Genomic DNA, 20,940 nt, shown 5'->3' with positions numbered 1-20,940 from the left:
GCAGATAGACATGCTCCCCCTTATGTCATGGAGGCAGATTCTCAAGGAGACAAGAGTGTTCTTGCATTAAATTATAAAATTTTAATTATTTAATTGAGAGTCAAATGGTTTAAAATGTGTACACTATTTATAAGACAAATTCCCAGTTTTCCAGGTGCTTTTGTTGCATAACCAACTACCCCAAACCTAGTGGTGTAAACAATGACTCTTCTATGATGCTCAGGGATTGCTGGGACCTTAGACGGGGTACAGTGGGGGTGACTGGTCTCTGCTCTGTCTGGGAACTCAGCTAGCAAGACCCCAATAGCTGGAGGCTGGAATCTTTTGGAGGTTTCTTCTCTTACACATCTGGCACTTAGGCTGGGATGACTCAAAAGTTGGGCTCAATATATTGTAACTTGGGCATTTTACTCCCTGGCATCTGGGTTTCAAAAGGGAGAATCCTGAGAAAGAGCATTCCCCAAAGCCAAGGAAAAGGTACATGACTGTATGACCTTGCCTCAGAAGGCATGAATTGTCCCCTCTACTGTACTCTCCTGGTGAGAGCTGCACAAGTTCACCCAGATTTCAGGGAAGAGGATGTAGACCACACCCTTTGATGAGAGGAGTATCAAAGAATTTGCAACCATTTATTTCTTGAAACTACACACCATTGGTAGGGATTTATCAAAGGGAATAGATACACTTGTCTAACATCTATGTAAAAGGAAGTTTACCACAACATTGTTTATAATGCTGAAAAATTGCAAACAACCTAAATGCCCAATGACCCATAGGGATCGGTTAAATAATTTGTGGTACAGTGTGTCAATACTATGAAATATTACGTAGCTATTTTTAAAAATAATACAATATGATGGAAAGATTTTTATACTATATTGTGAGATGGAAAAAGTTGGTTGTAGACAGGGTATAAGGGTTGCTACACCCTGATTTAAAGAATAGTTTTTTTTATTACAGAAATTTTTTTTAAAGATTTTATATATTTATTTGACAGAGAGAGACACAGCGAGAGAGGGAACACAAGTAGGGGGAGTAGGAGAGGGAGAAGCAGACTTCCTGCTGAGCAGGGAGCCCAGTGTGGGGCTTGATCCGAGGACTTTGGGATCATGACCTAAGCTGAAGGCAGACCCTTAACTGACTGAGCCACCCAGGCGCCCCTCTCCTTTTAACCCAGAAAGGATTTGATCAGATTCACCATCTCAATGGTGGCAGAGAAAAGAAATGAAAAGAGCTGTTTCCTCAATGTTTTTGAACACTATACAGTGTTCATCTTGCTGCCAGGCCAAGTGAGATAATGGCTTTCCTGATTGTGTAAGCCAATGAGCAAAAGGATGTCTTGTTATTTGCAGCTGAAATCATGCCATCGCAGAACATTCCAGGTACCAGGAGTAGATGAGGGAGAATGGGCTGCAGTTCCGTGTGGCTTCAGGAGAAGATAGATGGAGAGGAGAAATGCCAAGGGCTGACAACAGAGAGGTCAATAGGGCCAGGTCATGACAAGATTATGCCATTGAATCTTCCAGGACCTCCTCCTGAGGGCAATGGGGAGCTGGCCAAGAGTTTTATTATTTCTTTTATTTTTTATTTTAAGTAAACTCTACACCATGCTTGGGGCTCCGACTCAGAACCCTAAGATCAAGTGTTGTCTGCTCTCCCAACTGAGCCAACCAGGTGCCTCTGGCCCAGGAATTTTAAACAGTGAAGTGATTTGTTCAAATCCACGTGAGGAAAATCACTCTTGTAGCAAAGAACAATTTGCAGGACAGAGAGAGAGAGACAAAAAGAGAGAGAGAGCAAGAGCACATGCAGGAGTGTGTGAGGAGATAGTTGGTGTACTTACGGGCGAGGGCAGAGAGGTGGAAGCAGGAGAAAGTCAAAGAGGTGGGAAAGGGGCAGAGCTGCCAGGCTGGATGAGCAACTGAGTGTGGTAGAGGTGAGGGGGATGAGGCTCCTGCCAGGGTTCAGGCATGGGCATCTGGGGGAACAGAGGTGCCATGCACTGAGAAAGGCCATGCGAGAAGAGTTGTGTGGGCAACAAAGGTTGGTTTGGATGTGGTCTGTGCATGGTGCCCCAAGATGCTAGCAGTGTAGAGAAGGCTGCTGAAAGGCATCTGTTACCTTTCTTCTGATAGCCACCTTGACTGGCTTTGGAGAACCATCCCCCAGACACTGGGTAGAGGCTTTGGGGCTGGGGGGTGGTGGTGTCTGCCATCGATTGGTCTAAAAGGTGGACCGTGATCAAGCCTGGACAATTAAATCGTCTCCCTGGAATCCAAACCTTGACTTGTCTCACAATTGAACCATTCATTCCCATCTGGTCTCCCTTGAACTTAGTGACTGGGCAAGGGCTTCTGTGCAGGAAGTGTATTTGGGAAGTAATTCCAAGGAGCAGGCGAGAGGAACTGGGAAGAGAAATCTAATTCAAGGTTATCACATTGGATGCTCCAACCCACCGGAAACTTCTGAGGAGGAAAGTGTGTCTCAGAATAGTCTGCAAGAGGGGGCGGGGAGATGTGAAGGGAGAGGCCAGCATCCATTGGCCCCTGAGCCCACTGGGTAAGGGTGGACACCCCTGCATCCCTGGCTTGCCCATGCAGGCATGCCCAGCGGGCTCCCACCAGGATATCAGGTGGCAGCATCAGGAGAAGCTGGGGCGGAAGTGAGAGGATGCAGTGCATCTCACTGGGAGATGAGACACTGCCCTTGCAAACTGGGTCAAAACCTGTACAGGAAAGACCACAGAGGCAGCATGGGTGGGGCGGGGTGGAGTGGGGGCAGGGGGTGTGGGTGAGGGGATGTGAGCCAGGGCACAAGAGACGTCTGTCATGGCCCCAAAAGGCTGCTGGATCCTGATGTCTGGGTTTCCAGCAATCTTCCTCCCGTGTTCCCTCCAAGGCCTAGCAGTCCAGCTTTTCTCTCGGTTCTATAAACCACACCGTAATCTTCCAGAGAGTTCCTTTTGGGCTCACATTAGCCATAGTTTCTGTGGCTTATGGGAGAAAAATGCTAATGGATGGAGTACCTGAGTTCACAGAGAGCAAACAAAAACTTGTGGAGAAAGTAACACAACATTTTCCTGTACTTTCTCTTCAAAGGTCCCTTGATAAAATCAGAGGGCTGAGGCTTGTCTCCTAAGGGCATAGCCTTCCTCTGAATCCGAGGAAGAACTCGAACCTTATGGGGAGAGCATACAGATATGCTTGCCTCTATCACCCATGCTTCTTTCTGAGAACAGCAAAGATGGCCTGTATCGCCTCAAAAGCCCTGGGTGGGTGCACTCCTAGGCCGAAAGAGGGTCTTCACAGGACAGCTTCTAGGAGTGGGTCTGCTTAGACCAAGGTCTTGACCCTAAGTAAGGTGCTTCAGGAGTTTATGGGCACAGAATGGAATTAACACTGCAACTGGAGCATGAGCCGCTGTGTGTGTGCACGCATGTGTGTGCACGTGTGCACGTGTGCACCAGCTTCCACAGTGGAGACAGGGCCAGTGGTCACCGACCCCATGTCACTTTTGGGAAACCATGAAGAAAAGGCTGGGAGAGAAGACATCTTGGCAAATAAAGACAAATTGGAGGAATACAGACATACCAAGCCATGTGTTCATTTTTTTTTTTCCTGTTCTAAGGGCAGTAAGCTTCGATATCAGGTACCTGCATCCTCACAGGAGCTTCAAGTCTAATAAAGCTGACAGATGCAAATATTGAGTTGAATAGGAAATCATAAGAGCTAAGATAGAGGGACACACAATGGAGTATTTTATCATGGGAAATCCAGAAAAACTGTCTAAAGGAGGAAGTACCTGGCCCGGTCTTGAAGGATGGGGAGGAGTGTCCAGGCAGACAACAGGGAGTAGGGAATGGCAGACGGAGAATCAGCAGGGTAAAATCCCGGAGCGGAAAACAACACCGTGCCTTGGGGGACCCGGAGGGAGGTAATGGTAGGAGGTAGCGAGGGATTTCGTACTTGATCCTATAGGAAAAGGGGAGCCTTTGAGAATATCATTTAGGAAATAAGACTATTGTATGCAGATTTTTACATGTTTTAAAGAAAAGGTGTGTGATATAAAAAAGTTTTTTTAAAAAGTTCAAGTGGTACAGAAAAAGTGGAAAGTGCAAGCCCTTGCTGTCTTCTCCTCCCACCTAAACCTTAACGCAGCCTTAATAGCTAACTAGCTTACAGTTAGCCATTTCCTGTGTATCCTCCCAAATGCTTTCTAAATGCCTCTACACACATTCACAGATATATCCTTTTTACTTCTAACAAATGAGTTTATGTTCTATGTGCCGTGCTGTGTACCTTGGTCTTTTATCTTAACAATATATCCTAGACCTCTTCTCATGTTACATAAGGGGACATCTCCTTCTTTGTAACAGCTTCATTGCACTCTGTAGCACAGGGAAACAAATCACCCTCCAAAATCATCATGCCCATTTCCATAGTCCCGAAGCACAAGTCAATGTTGCAGTTAGCTTTCCTCCCTGTCAACATTCTTGCAGTCTTTTTCATCTCGACGGTCTGATATCTCATCGACAGTTTTGACAATCTGGTATCTCTTTGTTTTAATTTACGTTAATTAATTTAATTATATGCGAGGTTGCTCATCTTTTTACTGCGTTTATTGACCATTTGTTTTTTTTAGCAAACAGCTTATTCGTATCCTTTATCTGCTTTTACATCTGTTAGTCATATCAACTTATAAAAATTATTTATATTTTGGGGCGCCTGGGTAGCTCAGGTGGTCCAGTGGCTGACTTTTGATTTCTGCTCAGGTTGTGATCTCGGGGTCCTGGGATCAAGCCACTCATTGGGCTCCATGCTCAGTGGGGAGTCTGCTTGGGGTCTCCCTCTCTTCTCTCTCTGTCCCTCTCCCCACTCTATTTCTCTCTCTCTCTAAAACAAATAAACAAAATCTTCTTAAAAAATCATATATTTTGGGGCACCTGGGTGGCTCAGTGGATTAAAGCCTTTGCTTTCGGCTCAGGTCATGGTCCCAGGGTCCTGGGATCGAGCCCCGCATCAGGCTCTCTGCCCAGCAGGGAGCCTGCTTCCCCCTCTCTCTCTGCCTGCCTCTCTGCCTACTTGTGATCTCTGTCTGTCAAATAAATAAATAAAATCTTTAAAAAAAAAATAAATGGATAAAATCTTTTGAAAAATCATATTTTATATTAAAATACATATTTTATATATTCTTATATAACATATAAATATATACTGTATATACATACATAATTAATTATATATTATAATTATTTAAAATTTTTTAAAATTATATATATGTTTATAAAGATTTTATTTATTTATTTGATGGACAGAGATCACAAGTAGGCAGAGAGGCAGGCAGAGAGAGAGGGAGAGGCAGGCTCCCCACTGAGCAGAGAACCCAATGTGGGGCTCAATCCCAGCACTCTGGGATCATGACCTGAGCCGAAGGCAGAGGCTTTAACCCACTGAGCCACCCAGGTGCCCCTAAATTATATGTATTTTTAAAATGTTTTATTTATTTTTTTGAGATAGAGAGAAAGAGTGAAAGAGAAAGCATGAGCAGGGGGCAAAGGCAGAGGGAGAGGAAGAAGAAAACTCCCTGCTGAGCAGGGAGCCTGATATGGGGCTCACTCCATGACCCTGAGATCATGATCTGAGCTGAAGGCAGATGCTTAACCAACTGAGCCATCCAGTTGGATTTGCCCCTAAAAATTATATTTTAACAAAATTTGACATTTGTTTATAAGTTATAATAGTTTATATATATATATATACAGATATATTACTGTATGTGAAGTATACATATATCATGTATATACATGTTTATTAATATATCTGTGCATATATTAGATATTAAATATCTTTTGAGTTTGCTTACAGGATTTTTGCCATATCGAAATTCATAGTTTTCTATGTTCTCAAATTTATCATTCATTTCTTTAACAGCTTTTAGGTTAATGTCGTCCTTAAAGGTCTGTGCCCATTCCTAGGTTATGAAATAATTCATCAGTGTTTTCCTCCAGCACTTTTTTTTTATAAAGTCTTTTTTTTTTTTTTAAGATTTTATTTATTTATTTGACACAGAGAGAGAGATCACAAGTAAGCAGAGAGGCAGGCAGAGGGAAAGGGGGAAGCAGGCTCCCTGCCGAGCAGAGAGCCCGATGCTGGGCTTGATTCCAGGACCCTGAGATCATGACCCAAGCAGAAGGCAGAGGCTTTAACACACTGAGCCACCCAGGCGCCCCCCTCCAGCACTTTTTTAAGAAAAGTTTTACTTTTTTATTTTTTTATGCCATCTTCACCCCTGCATGGGGCTCAAACATGACTGTGAGATCAGGACTACTATGCCCCACTCACTGAACCAGCCAGGCGCCCCTCCTCCAGCACTTTATGATTTCATCATTTATGTTAAAATCTTGATTCTGGGGCACCTGGGTGGCTAAGTCATTGGGCATCTGCCTTCAGCTCGGGTCATGATCCCAGGGTCCTGGGATCGACCCCCGCATCAGGCTCCCTGCTCAGCAGTAAGCCTGCTTCTCCCCCTCTCACTTCCCCTGCTTGTGTTCCCTCTCTCCCTGTGTCTCTCTCTGTGTCAAATAAATAAATAAATAAAATCTTAAAAAAAAAAAAAAAAAAAACTGTGACCAGGGCCAGTGAAGATGTGGTGGCCTGGGCATGCTCATGGGTGCTGCTGGGACTCTACCTGGATCCAGCCCTTTTGGAGGGAAGTGTGGCAACCTGTGCCAAGAGGATTCATGTGCTTTGACCCTAAGTCCACTTCTGGGGCTTAACCTTAACAAATCATCAGAGAAGTGGACACTTACATGCTAGGGAGTTCATCCCAACAAAATTAATCCCAACAAAATTAATAAGAAAGAAACATTGAAACAGTTGTAACAGCCATATGTTATGATTAGATAAATTAGTAATGCTTCAGTTAAATTACAGAATATTTTATGGCCATTAACAATCATGTTTTAAAGAAATAGTGTTAGGGCGCCTGGGTGGCTCAGTTGGTTAGGCCACTGCCTTTGGCTCAGTTGGTTAGGCCACTGCCTTTGGCTGAGGTTGTGATCCTGGAGACCCAGAATGGAGTCCCACATCGGGCTCCCAGCTCTGCAGGGAGTTTGCTTCTCCCTTGGGCCTTGTCCCCTCTCATCTCTCATCCACTCTTTCTCTCAAATAAATAAATAAAACCTTTTTTAAAAATAGTCAATGTTATAGAAAATGTTTATAATATAATTTTAGGTGAAAAACATAAGAATATAAGGTGCTTATATAGTATGAGACATTCTGCCCCCAATTTGTCTCGCATGATGTGTGTGTCTGTGTGTGATATATATATCAGAGTTAAGAGCTCTGAATTTGAGTGAGTCATATTTCCTCTCTATAAGTCGATTTTATCTTCTGTCAAATGGGGCACCGGGGTACTTACCTCATAGGGTTGTTGTGGAATTGAATAACATTGAACAATAACAGCAACAAAAATATGAAAAGGAATTAAAGACCAAAAAAAAAAAAAAAAAAAAGCCATGCCAACATGATGGGGTTGCAGATGTTTGGATTTTCTTCTTTACAATATTTTGGTACTTTTCAAGTTTTCTAAAGTAGTATTATAATTAAGAAATAAGAGAATGTGTTTAGGTAAGTGAGCAAATTGTTTCTATTGTTCTTTAAATAACAAGTTACATGGCTTGCATGTAAATGATTGAATTTTATATGAAAATATTAAAAATTTGAAAATACAGGGACGCCTGGGTGGCTCAGTCAGTGAAGCCGCTGCCTCGGGTTCAGGTCATGATCCCAGAGTCCTGGGATAGAGTCCCGCCCGCATCAGGCTCCTTGCTCAGCAGGGAGCCAGCTTCTGTCTCCGCCTCTGCCTGCTTGTGTCCTCTCTCTTTCTCCTTGACAAATAAATAAAATCTTTAAAAAAAAATTGAAAGTACATTATAATATTCAAAAAATGTTTACACGAGAAGAGAGTTATCTGCTGTCCCACAGCAACCCCCAGGGCCCATCTGTGGGTGCCACTGTCACCATTTCATTACATTCCTTTTTCCTAATGTGATTTTGGAGATTGAAAAAGGTTCCACACCTGGTGACTTAATTTGGATCTGACAGAAACCTAATTCAAAGTGGCTTATGCAAAACAGGACATTTTTTGGCTCAAGTAGCTGAAAAGCTCAGGGCTAGTGCTAGCTTTGGATCTGGCTGGGTCCAGGGCCTCCAATATTACCCTGACCTGTGTGTTTCTAACTTTTGGCTCTGCTTTCTTTGGCGCGGGCTTCATTCGCAGACAGGATCTTCCCAGAGAAAGCCTCAAAGATGGCCACAGTGGTTCCAGCCTTACATTCTACCGCTTGGTAATTCCCATGGAAAAGCAGCATTTCTCTCCTGGTAACTCCGCCAAGAATCCCAGGTCTTCCTCTCGTTGGCCTGATGTGGATCATGTGACTGCCTAAGAGCCAATCACTGTGCTCAGGGCCATAGAATGCTCTGATTGGCCAGGGAGCCTGAGGTTTCCACCTCACTTGGAGCCAAGAGTAAGACAGAGTGAGTTCCTGAAAGGGAAAAAGCAAGCATTGTCACCAAAGAAGGGGAATGAATGCTGAACAGGCAAAATAATATAGGGGGCCACCACCCTGCCTTAGTGCTTCTAGAAGAATACACGTTTACTGACTGAGGAACGCTCCCTTTTTTGGGCTCCACATAAAATTGGGGTGCCTGCATCCCTGCCAGGGGCTCTGCATGTGGATGGTGTGAACATCCCCGGAAGGCTTGAGTGTTGCTCAGCCCTCGTCCCAGCGGCTGACACTCACGTAGCTTCACACTGGCGAGCTGGTGAGTTTCTTAAGTTAATTTTGGGTTTCAGTGAATCAAGTGAACATTTTAAAAAGAGAGCAAAGTTTGCTATGTGTCATAAAAGGCTAGGAGAACAGGTCTGGGTGGGGAGAGAGGCTGTGGGGGAGGACAGAGCGAGAGTCAGGAAACTTTAGCTCGTGGCTCAGGGCAAGAGAGGACCCATTTTCTGAGGAACAACCCTAAGCCAGACACTTCCACAAACGTACAGATTCACACCCACCCAAGAGGGACGTGATATTTGTATCCCCATTTTATAGATGAGGGAACTGAGGCACAAGGAAGGAGAAACACTTGTCAAAGCCACTCAGGGAACAGTAGCAAAAAAGAAAAAAAAGTGGAGGGGGACTCAAGCGCAGGTCCATCTGCCTTCTTTTTTTTCTGTTCTATTTTGCTGGCTCAGGAACTCACAGAGACTCTTTCAGATTTCAAATGGAACCCAAAATTCTACCCCTAGTTCCAGCCCTCTCCAAATATTTCTTCCTACAGCAGGTAGAGCTAACCAGGAGGCTGAACTCTCCAAGCAATGTTAACAGCCCCATTTGTTATATTGGTCCACTATATTAGCAGCCTCTTATCTCCCTTACTCACTTCTGTTTGCCACCTACCACCTCTGCAACTACATCCCTTCCTCTGTGCCTCAGTTTCCCAGGTAAGAACTCTATTGCTGCTACAGTCCAAGTAGAAGAGAACTCACCCTCTTTATTAATCCATTCATTTGACTGTTTATTCATTCAACAAACGCTCAGTAAGCTTATATTGCTGTCAGGCTTGTGATGAGAGCTCAGTGAGACAGCTCCTGCCCTCAGGGGAATTTGTCATCTAGTGATGGTAGGGGAGGCCGATCACAGCATGTTAGCAAGTTGTTATCAGTGCCATGAGATCTGTAGGGCACCTAACTCAACCCAGGCAGCTGCGATGGGCTGGGAGCCAGTGAAAGCTTTCTGGAAGAGGTAACACTTGAGGATGCCTTTATTTATTTATTTATTTATTTATTTAAAGATTTATCTATTGAGGGGTGCCTGGGTGGCTCAGTGGGTTAAAGCGTCTGCCTTCTGCTCAGGTCATGATCCCAGGGTCCTGGGATTGAGCCCCACATTGGGCTCTCTGCTCCGTGGGAAGCCTGCTTCCTCCTCTTCCTCTGGCTGCCTCTCTGCCTACTTGTGATCTCTATCTGTCAAATAAATAAATAAAATCTTTAAAAAAAAGGATTTATCTATTGATTTGAGAGTTAGAGGGAGAGTGATCGAGGGAGCAAGAGAGAGAGCAAGCGTGAGCAGGGGGAGGGGCAAAGGGAGAGAATCCTAAGCAGACCACCCCCCAACCAAGTGTGGAGCCTGCTGTGGGGCTCCATCCCACAACACTGGGATCAGGACCTGAGCTGAAATCAAGAGTCAAACATCCAGCTGACTAAGCCACCCAGGTGCCCTTAGGACGCTGGGACAGAATGTCACATTCATGTCTATCATTTTCAAATAATCTTCTTCTTCACTTTTCTTTTTGTATTTGGAGTGATTCTCCCTAATGAGTCCCACCTTCCCAGGATAGAAGATGGAACACCAAATCCGAACTTCTCTTGCATGTTGAAGGCAGACATGTGACATAGGCTCAGCATAAGCATTTGTCCAGAACTTCGATCCAGGACAGAGTGACATGAGGACATAGCACCTTACTGGAGCAGGTGGTGTGGGGGACAGCCGGCGTGGCAGCGCTGAGTTCTTGACACACATGTGGCATAGGTGCTTGTGACACAGCCACACCAGCTGCCACTGAAGTTGAGGTGCTAGCTTCGGTGTTGGTAGTGGCGGCGACAGCATTTTCTCCAATGGCCGGTTCTGCAGTGTGTCCCGAGGAGTGAGGTGCATTACCAAGTCTGTTCCTCTCGCTCCTGATGACTCTCTGAACTCCCTCACAACCTGCATTGCACCCCAATTCTGCTTTTGCATGCCTGACTGGATTCCGTTGCTGACAACCAAAAGTGCAGCATGAAATGCAGAGGGAGGCAATGTCATGGGGGGCAATGATGTGTATCGGGGCCAGATCATGGAGGACCAGAACCAGCTCAGGGGTTAGGCTTCCGGCAGCAGGGAGCTCCCAAAGGATGCTGCAGAGGAGGGGCAAGGCCTGGGAACCACTTTGTGGAGGCCAAGGGGAACAGACTTAGAAATACAGACTTAGAAATCATGAGGTTGGAGGATAGGATCCTTATTTTCAAATCCATGGAGGGTTAGTTTTTAAAGTTTGAAAGAGGGATTATGGAGAAATGTTTAAGAAAATGGATTCTGTCCATGCTCTGTGCCTCAGTTTCTTCATCTATAAAATAGGAAATAAGTGTACCTATCTCATGTTTTGAGGATTAAATTAGTTAGGGGGTGCCTGGCTGGCTCAGTCAGTAGAGCACGCAACTCTTTTTTTTTCTTTTTTTAAAGATTTTATTTGTTTGACAGAGAGAGAGACAGTGAGAGAAGGAACACAAGCAAGGGGAGTGGGAGAGGGAGAAGCAGGCTTCCTGCTGAGCAGGGAGCCTGATGCTGAGCTTGACCCCAGGACCCTGGAAGATCATGACCTGAGCCAAAGGCAGTCACCTAATGACTGAACCACCCAGGTGTCCTTAGAGCACACAACTCTTGATCTCAGGGTTGTGAGTCTGAGCCCTCACATTGGGGGTAGAGATTACTTAAAAATAAAATCTTTTTTTAAATTTAAATTTATTTATTTATTTTAGAGAGCGAGAGCACAGCCAGAGAAGGGGCAGGGGAATGGGGTAAAGGAGAGGGAGAGAGAATCTGAAGTAGACTCCAGACTGGATGTGGAGCCAGATGTAGGGTTCCAACCCATGACCACACAATCATGACCTGAGCAGAAACCAATTAACTAACAGAGATACCCAGGCACCCCCAAAATAAAACCTTTTAAAATTTATTTTATTATTTATTTATTTAAGATTTTATTTCTTTATTTGATAGAGAGAGAGACAGCGAGGGAGGGAACACAGGCAGGGGGAGTGGGTGATGGAGAAACAGGTTTCCTGCTGAGTGGGGAGCCCAATGCAGGGCTTGATCCCAGGACCCTGGGACCATGACCTGAGCTGAAGGCAGACATTTAACCACTGAGCCACCGAGACACCCCATAAAATCTTTTTTAAAAAAGGATTAAATTAGTTGATATTATGAAATGCTTAGAACAGTGCCTGGCATTTAGTAAATACTTTGTAAATGTTAGTTATCATTATTGGGAGAAATACTGAAAAGGCTGGGACTTAGTATGGGACTTAGAGTGACATGTTTCTGGTCCTTGTTTTGCCACAGCTATGATGTGTGACTTTAAACAATATGCTTCCTCCTTTCATACTTCCTGGCTGCTCTTTTCTACATCTTCTTCCTGGCTTTTCATCTTCTACTTCTTAACTTGGGCGGGGGGATGCTTCCCTAGGTCTCATCCTGGGCCTCTCCACACTTCAGTCTTCACTCTGTCCCCAGGCCAGATCCTCTGTTCTCAAGGCTTCTATCACCTCCTTGAAGGTTCTGGCCCTGCATTGCTGCCTGTTTCCTGGACAGCTCCACTAGATATATGTAATACATCAAAGAGAATTTATCATTCACTATCAGGCCAGGCTTACAGTCCCCTTCCTAGAAGATGACACCACTATCACCCACTTAGATGCCAGACCAGAAGCCCCTGTTCTCTATGGGCCTCAAATCTTATTTGTTACTAAATCCTGCCCACTCTACCCTCTCAGAATATCTTGTTTACTTATCACAGCCTCTACCCTAGTCCAAGCCCTCCTCCTCTCACCAGGACCTTTGCACCAACCTTCTCACTGGGTTCACTGCTTCCAGGCCTGCTTTCTCTGCTCCATGTTATATGGATGGTTTATGGGTGTGATCAAGGGGGGTTTATTCTAGAAATTCAAGTTTAGTTTAATATCTTAAAATAGGTCAATATAACTTATTATACTTACAGAACAAAATAAATAGGATCATTTCAATAATTAGAGAAAAAGGACATTTAATAACATTCAGTACCAGTTACAATAAAACTCAACAAACTAGCAATAGAAGGGAACTTCTTCAGTCTGAGAAAGGACACCCACAATATCCTGTAGCTAAGATTACATTTAATGGGAAGTATCAAACATTTTCTTCCTGATGTCAGGAACAAAGCAAGAATGTTCTAGCACACCGTTTTTGTTCAGCCATTATACTAGTGGTCCTAGCAAGTGTGATAAGGCAAGAAAAAGCAATAGAATGGGGTGCCTAGCTGGCTTGGTTGATAGAGCATATAATAATTGTTCTCAGGATTATGAGTTTGAGCCCCATATTGAAGATAGAGGTTACTTAAGAATAAAATCTTTGGTATGCCTGGGTGGCTCTGTCAGTTAAGCGTCTGCCTTCAGCTTGGGTCATGATCCTGGGATCCTGGGATCAAGTCCCACTCCCCAAGGAGCCTGCTTCTCCCTCTGCCTGTCACTCCACCTGCTTGTGCTCTCACTGTCTCTGACAAATAAATAAATGAAATCTTTAAAAAAATATTTAGAGGCACTTGGGTGGTTCAGTGGGCTAAGCATCTGACTTGTAATTTCAGTTCAGGTCATGATCTCAGAGTTCTGAGATCAAGCCCCACATTGGGCTCTGTGCTCAGCAGGGAGTCTGCTTCAGATTCTCTCCCACTGTCCCTCCCCTCACTGGCTTCTCTCTCTCTTTCTGTAAAATAAATAAATAAATCTTAAAAAAATAAAATCTTTAAAAATATATTTCTTTCTTTTTAAATTTGATTTTATTTATTTGATAGACAGAGATCACAAGTAGGCTGAGAGGCAGGCAGAGAGAGAGGAAGGGAAGCAGGCTCCCTGCTGAGCAGAGAGCCCGATGTGGGGCTTGATCCCAGGACTCTGAGACCATGACCTGAGCCGAAGGCAGAGGCTTAACCCACTGAGCCACCCAGGTGCCCCCCACAAATATTTCTAAATGAAGTATTAGAATGAATTCAAGATAGTTCCTAGATATAGGACAATATGCAAAAATAATTATATATTTTTTAAAAGATTTTATTTATTTGAAAGAAAGAGAGCACAAGCAGGGGAAGGGGACAAGGAAGGAGCAGAGGAAGAAGCTGACTGCCCACTGAGCAGGGGCCCAATGCAGGGCTTGATCCCAGGACTCCAAGATCATGAATGACCTCAGCCAAAGTAAGAAACTCAACCAACTGGGCCACCCAGGCACCCCAAAAATAATTATATATATATATATATATATATATATATATATTTATTTATTTATTTATTTATATTTATATTTTATATATTAGCATCAAACAATTAGAAAATAAAATTTGAGGGGTGCCTAGATGCTCCATCAGTTAAGTGTCCAACTCTTGATATCAGCTCAAGTCTTGATCTCAGGGTCATGAGTTCAAGCCCCACATCGGGCTCTATGCTGGGCAGGGAAAGTACATTTAAAAAAAAAAATGAAATTTGAAAATAATACTACTTACAGTGGCACCCAAAAACATCAGGAATAAATGTAATATGCATAAGACCCTTACTCTGTACACTGTAAATATTGCTGCAAGAAGTAAAAAAAGACCTAAATAAATGGAAAGAGAAAGGACATACCATGTTCACGGATTGGAAGATTCATTGGAAGATATGAATTCTTCTCAAACTGGCCTTATAGACTCAATGCAATTTCAATAAAAATTCCAATAGATTTTTTAAGTTAACACCCTGATTTTAAATTGATATGAAAATGTGAAGAAACTAAACTGATAGTGCATTGTTGGAGAAGAAAAGCCTGAGGAGTTATACTACTATATATAAAAACTTACTATAAAATTTTAACAATTAAGACAATATAGTATTGGCATAGAGTAGACAAGTAGACCAATGATGCAGAATAGAGAACCCAGAAATAGACTCACACATGTATTATTACTTGATATATGAAAAAAAGGCCACTACAATTCACTGGAAGGAAAACAGTAGGGGTGCCTGGGTGGCTCAGTAGGTTAAGCCTCTGCCTTGGGCTCAGGTCATAATCTCAGGGTCCTGGGATTGAGCCCTGCTTCAGGCTCTCTGCTCAGCGGGGAGCCTGCTTCCCCCTCTCTCTCTGCCTGTCTCTCTGCCTACTTGTGATCTCTCTCTGTCAAATAAATAAACAAAATCTTTTTTTTTTTTTAAAGGAAAAGGGTATTTTTTGAAAATGGTGCTGGAAATTTGAGGGGGAGAAATCTTGACTGCTACCTTATGCCATATACAACTTTTTCTTTTAGTAGCCTCCATGCTCAGTGTGGGACTTGAACTCACAACCCTAAAATCAAGAGTCACATGCTCTACCAACTAAGCCAGCCATGTGCCCCACTATACACAAGCCTTTTTTTTTTTATGATTTTATTTATTTGAGAGAGACAGTGAGAAAGACCATGAGAAGGGAGAAGGTCAGAGGGAGAAGCAGACTCCCCATGGAGCTGGGACCCCGAAGCGGCACTTGATCCCAGGACTCCGGGATCTTGACCTGAGCTGAAGGCAGTTGCTTAATCAGCTGAGTTACCCAGGCGCCCCCACTATACACAATTCTTAATTCAACATGGATCAGAGTCCTAAGTATGAAAGATAAAACAATAAAACTTCTAGAAGAGTACATGGGAGAATCTTTTATGACCTTGAGGTAAGCAAAGGTTTTTTTTTTATCATATCACGTACTCACCAAAAAGTCAACCATGAAGGAAAAAGTTGAAAAGATACAAGATAAAGGAAATGAATGTCATTAAAATTAAGAACTTTTGGGGGCACCTAGGTGGTTCAGTCTTTAAGCATCTGCCTTTGGCTCAGGTCATGATCCCAGGATCCTGGGATGGAGCCGAGCAACAGGCTCCCTGCTCAGTGGGGAGCCTGCTTCTCCCTCCCTCTGCTGCTCCCCCTGCTGTGCTCTCTTTCTGTCAAATGTATAAATAAATAAAAATCTTAAAAAAAAAATAAAGAACATCTGTTCATCAAAAGATACCATTAAGGGGCACCTGGGTGGCTCAGTGGGTTAAGCCTCTGCCTTCAGCTCAAGTCATGATCTCAGGGTCCTGGGATTGAGCCCCACATCGGGCTCCCTGCTCAGTGGGGAGCCTGTTTCCCCCTCTCTCTCTGCCTGTCTCTCTGCCTACTTGTGATCTCTCTCTCAAATAAATAAATAAATAAATAAATAAAATAAATAAAATCTTTAAAAAAATTTTTTTTTCAGTTAAAAAAAAAAGAAGAAAAGAAGATACCATTAAGAGAGGCACCTGGTTGTCTTAGTTGGTAGAGTGCGAGAATCTTGATCTCAGGGTCATGAGTTCAAGACCCATGTTGGGAGTAGGGATTACTAAAATATATAAATAAATAAATACTTAAAACAAGATACCACTACGAAAGTGCAAAGGTATGCCACAGACTGGGAGAAGATATTTGCAATACACATCCAACAAAGGACTTGCACGTAGAATATTTAAAGAACTAATGCAACAAGAAAACAAACCAGACAACCCATTTTTTTTTAAGATTTTGTTTTATTTATTTGTCAGAGAGAGAGAGGGAGTGCACAGGCAGACAGAGTGGCAGAGGGAGAAGCAGGCTCCCCGCTGAGCAAGGAGCCTGATGTGGGACTCGATACCAGGACACTGGGATCATGACCCAAGCCGAAGGCAGCCGCTTAAGCAACTGAGCCACCCAGGCGTCCCAGACAACCCATTTTTTCAAAAATTAAGAAAGAAGGGTGCCCCGGTGGTTCAGTTACTTAAGCATCCGACTCTGATTCCAGTCAGGTCTTAATCTCAGGATTGTGAGTTCAAGCCCTGTGTTGGGCTTCACGCTGGATGTGGAAACTTCTTTAAAAAAACAAACAAACAGGGGCTCCTGGGTGGCTCAGTGGGTTCAGCCTCTGCCTTACGCTCAGGTCATGATTCCAGGGTCCTGGGATCAAGCCCCGAATCCAGTTCTCTGCTCTGCGCGGAGCCTGCTCCCTCCTCTCTCTCTCTCTGCCTGCCTCTCTGCCTACTTGTGACCTCTGTCTGTCAAATAAATAAATAAAATCTTTAAAACAAACAAACAAGAAACTAAACTAAATAAGAGACTTAAACAGAACCTTAACAAATTACCAATAAGCATATGAAGGGTACTTCACATCATTAGTTATCAGTGAAATGCAAATTTTTTAAAAAGATTTTTAAAAATTTCTTTATTTCTTTTTTTTTTGTTGTTATGTTATGTTAGTCACCATACAGCACATCATTAGTTTTTTGTGTTTTTTTTTTAGGATTTTATTTTTTTGACAGACAGAGATCACAAGTAGGCAGAGAGGCAGGCAGAGAGTGAGGGAGGAAGCAGGCTCCCTGCTGAGCAGAGAGCCCAATGCAGGACTCGATCCCAGGACCCTGAGATCCCAGGACCCTGAGATCATGACCTGAGCCGAATGCAGAGGCTTAACCCACTGAGCCACCCAGGCACCCCACATCATTAGTTTTTGATGGTGTGTTCCACAATTCATTGTTTGCATATAACACCCAGTGCTCTAGGCAATATGAGCCCTCCTTAATACCCATCACGGGCTCACCCATCCCCCACACCCTCCCCTCAAAAACCCTCACTATGTTTCCTGGAGTCCATAGGCTCTCATGGTTTGTCTAAAAATTTATTTTCTTGGGGAACCTTTGGTGGCTCAGTTGGGTAAGCATCTGCCTTTGACTCAGGTCATGATCCCATGTCTGTCTGGCTCCTTGCTCAGCAGGGAGTCTGCTTCCCCCTCTCCCTCCATCCTTCCCTCTGCTCATGGTCACTCTCTCTTTGTCTCAAATAAATAAGTAAGAAGTTTTAAAAAACTTTTTATTTTCTTCAGTAATCTCTACACCCAACGTGGGGCTTGAGCTCATGACTCTGAGACACTGACTGAGCCAGCCAGGTGCCCCAGTGAAATGCAAATTTAAATGACAATGAGATGCTATTATACACACTTATCAGAGCAGCTAAAATGAAATGGACCAATATTTCCAATTGTTTGCAAGGATGTAGAGCAACCAGAACTCCCATACATTGTTAGTAGGAAAATACACTGATACAATACTTTGAAGACTGGCAGTATTTACTGAGGTTCCCTGTATATGTCTTAGGAATTCCACTACTGAATACACACCCAGCAGAAATGAGGGTGTCTATGTGCACCAAAAGCAAGCAAGATAGAAGAATATTCACAGCAGCATTATTTATAAGAGTCAAAAATTGGAAGCACTGACATGTCCATTAACAGTAGAATGGATAAATAAAAAATATATGTATTCACACAGACACACACGCACACGCACACACTAAATTACACAGCCCTGGGTAGGAACAGACAATTGCCAATTGCTGCAATACAGATGAATCTTTTGAGCAAAATGTAGGGCAATCTGCCTGCCTCTCTGCCTATTTGTGATCTGTCAAATAAATAAAAAAATTTTTAAAAAATCTTTAAAAATGTAGGGCAAAAGAATCCAGGCACAGACAAGTGCATGCTATAGGATTCTATGTATATGGAGCTCAAAAACAAGCAAAAATAAATATATGGTGGTAAAAATCAAAATAGTGGTTACTTCTTGGGGGTATGGCTGGGTAGGGGCATGAGAGAACTTTCCAGGCACCAGAAATGTTCTGAGTCTTGATCTGAGTGGTGGTTATAATTCACCAAGCCGTACATTTGAGATTTGGGCAATCTACTGTTTGTAAGCTATACCTCAATTTTTAAAAGCCTTAAAAAGTTTAAAATGTCAATGTCCATCAGTGTGTCCCATTGCTTACAGGAGAAAATCCAGATTCTTTTTCAGACCACTGATCCCCACTGTCATTAGCTCATGGCATGGCTTCCACCATCCCCCTAATAGACCATAAGCTCCACAAGGTCAGGACCATGACTGCACAGGACCGAGCTGCACTTTTTGAGGCCATAACCCCAACTCCTAGCACAGTCCCTGGCAAACAGCAGAAGCTCAATCAATACATATTTTAAGTAAATTAGTGGATGAGTAGTGGCTTTATCTTGTTCCAATACTAACACTTCTAAGCTCCCTCTCCAGCCTCCCCCAAGAGGTTCCTGGAACCTTCCCAGCTCTCTCCAGCCCTGCAGAGTGGCTCACTCTTGCCAAACAGGTGTATTCCTGCATCACCTTCAGCCTTTCTGGAAAATCCTTTCCCCTTTCTTGTTCCACAAACTGCTGCTCCAAACCCTTCTAAGCCCATTGACAACTCCCTCCTTCACGATCTTAAACCTTGAATACAGCACACAAATCACCATGTCTTTATTTCTACGGCTCCACGACTCCCTGATTTTGAGACCTTAGAAAAGTCACCTAACTCTCTGGGTTGGTGATTCAGCGTGGACACTCCCACCAAGATTTATTCTTTTCCCTTGTGCCCAGAAGCCTGACCTCTATGGACGATATCACTGAAAAACCTTGCCTTCTGTTTCCCTATGGATTCAAACAATGGGAAGTCCCAGCAGGAGTGAGAGAAAAGGCAACTCATTCTTCTCCTCCTAACCCCATTTTCCACAGCCATGGCTCCCATTAGGTACCCCCACTTTCACAACCCCAGCTTCACTAGTTGCTAGTGACAGCCCTTCTCACTTCTTTTCCCTTCAGACCCATAGGTGGTAACGGCTCCCCACTGTTGCTAACCTTTGGGGCACCCCACCATCCCTTGTAGGTTTCCCTCACCCTTGCCACTTCTGTAAATAGTCCTTTTATGTGACTCTGCAAGAAACCCTTCAGTTGCCATCTGTTTCCTACTGGGACCCAGTGTCACATTTCCCTAACCCTCAATTTGTTCATTTGTAAACAAGGAGGCAACTGGGATGATTGAATGAGGTCGTGTGTATGCAGTACTTAGTGAAATGCCAGCCTTTGCATGAGTGCTCAACGAACATAAACTACCTTTATAATTATGATTTTGCTCCAATGCTGGGCTGTGAGTATCCTGCTTCATTTGATGGAGGCCCAATTAATATTGCTGAGTGAAAGAAAATGAACGAATGAACAAGTGAGCAGTGACATAGAGCAAGACAAGAGTCACTATGTTACTTATAGACTCTTTGTTTTAGCTGAATAACTTTCTTGAGGTAGTGAGCCCTCCAAGTTTGGAGGTGAGCAAGCTCTGGAGGTAGAGATAATCAACTGATGGTGTTGAAACAAAATGCAGCAAAGCAGTGGCATGGAGCAGGGGGAGTTGGTTAAACTTTCTGAGACCTTTCCAGCTCCAAGAGTCTGCAGTTTTCTGACCCTAGGAGTCATAGGAAGAGAAAATAGAAAATCCTTTGGGGGTACCTGGATGGCTCAGTGGGGTGAAGCCTCTGTCTTCAGCTCACGTGGTGATTTCAGGGTCCTGGGATCAAGCCCCATATCAAGCCCCACATCGAGCTCCACATCGAGCTCTGCTCAGCGGGGAGCCTGCTTCCCCCTTTCTCTTTCCACCTGCCTCTCTGCCTACTTGTGATCTCTCTGTGTCAAGTAAATAAATAAATAAATAAATCTTAAAAAAAAAAGAAAAAATCCTTTGGCTTAGGTTTGGAAGAAGATCTACACAGGGCAGATCTACACATGGACTCACAATATTTTGGTTCAGTTTTTAAAAACCACCCAGTTGGCCAGTCTCATTTACAGAGAAGCAAATGAAGCCCAGAGAGGGGAAGACACTAGTCCAAAATCACATGGACAGACCAGAGCCCCGTGGTCCTAACTCCCAGCCTGCTTAGGCCTCTACATGCGTCAGAGCATGTAGAGCATTTTTTAAGAAAAAAAAATTTTTTCTTAAAGGAGAAAATGGGGCATCTGTGTGGTTCAGTAGGTCAAGTGTCCAACTCTTTTTTTTTTTTTAAGATTTTTTAATTTATTTATTTGACAGAGAGAGATCACAAGTAGACGGAGAGGCAGGCAGAGAGAGAGAGAGAGAGAGGGAAGCAGGCTCCCTGCTGAGCAGAGAGCCCAATGCGGGACTCGATCCCAGGACCCCGAGATCATGACCTGAGCCGAAGGCAGCGGCTTAACCCACTGAGCCACCCAGGCGCCCCAAGTGTCCAACTCTTGATTTTGGCTCTGGTCATGA

Source organism: Lutra lutra, chromosome 4, assembly GCF_902655055.1.
Source record: "Lutra lutra chromosome 4, mLutLut1.2, whole genome shotgun sequence".
Lineage (NCBI taxonomy): Eukaryota > Metazoa > Chordata > Mammalia > Carnivora > Mustelidae > Lutra > Lutra lutra.
The sequence above is the reverse complement of the archived record's forward strand: the minus strand, read 5'-3'. Positions refer to the sequence as shown.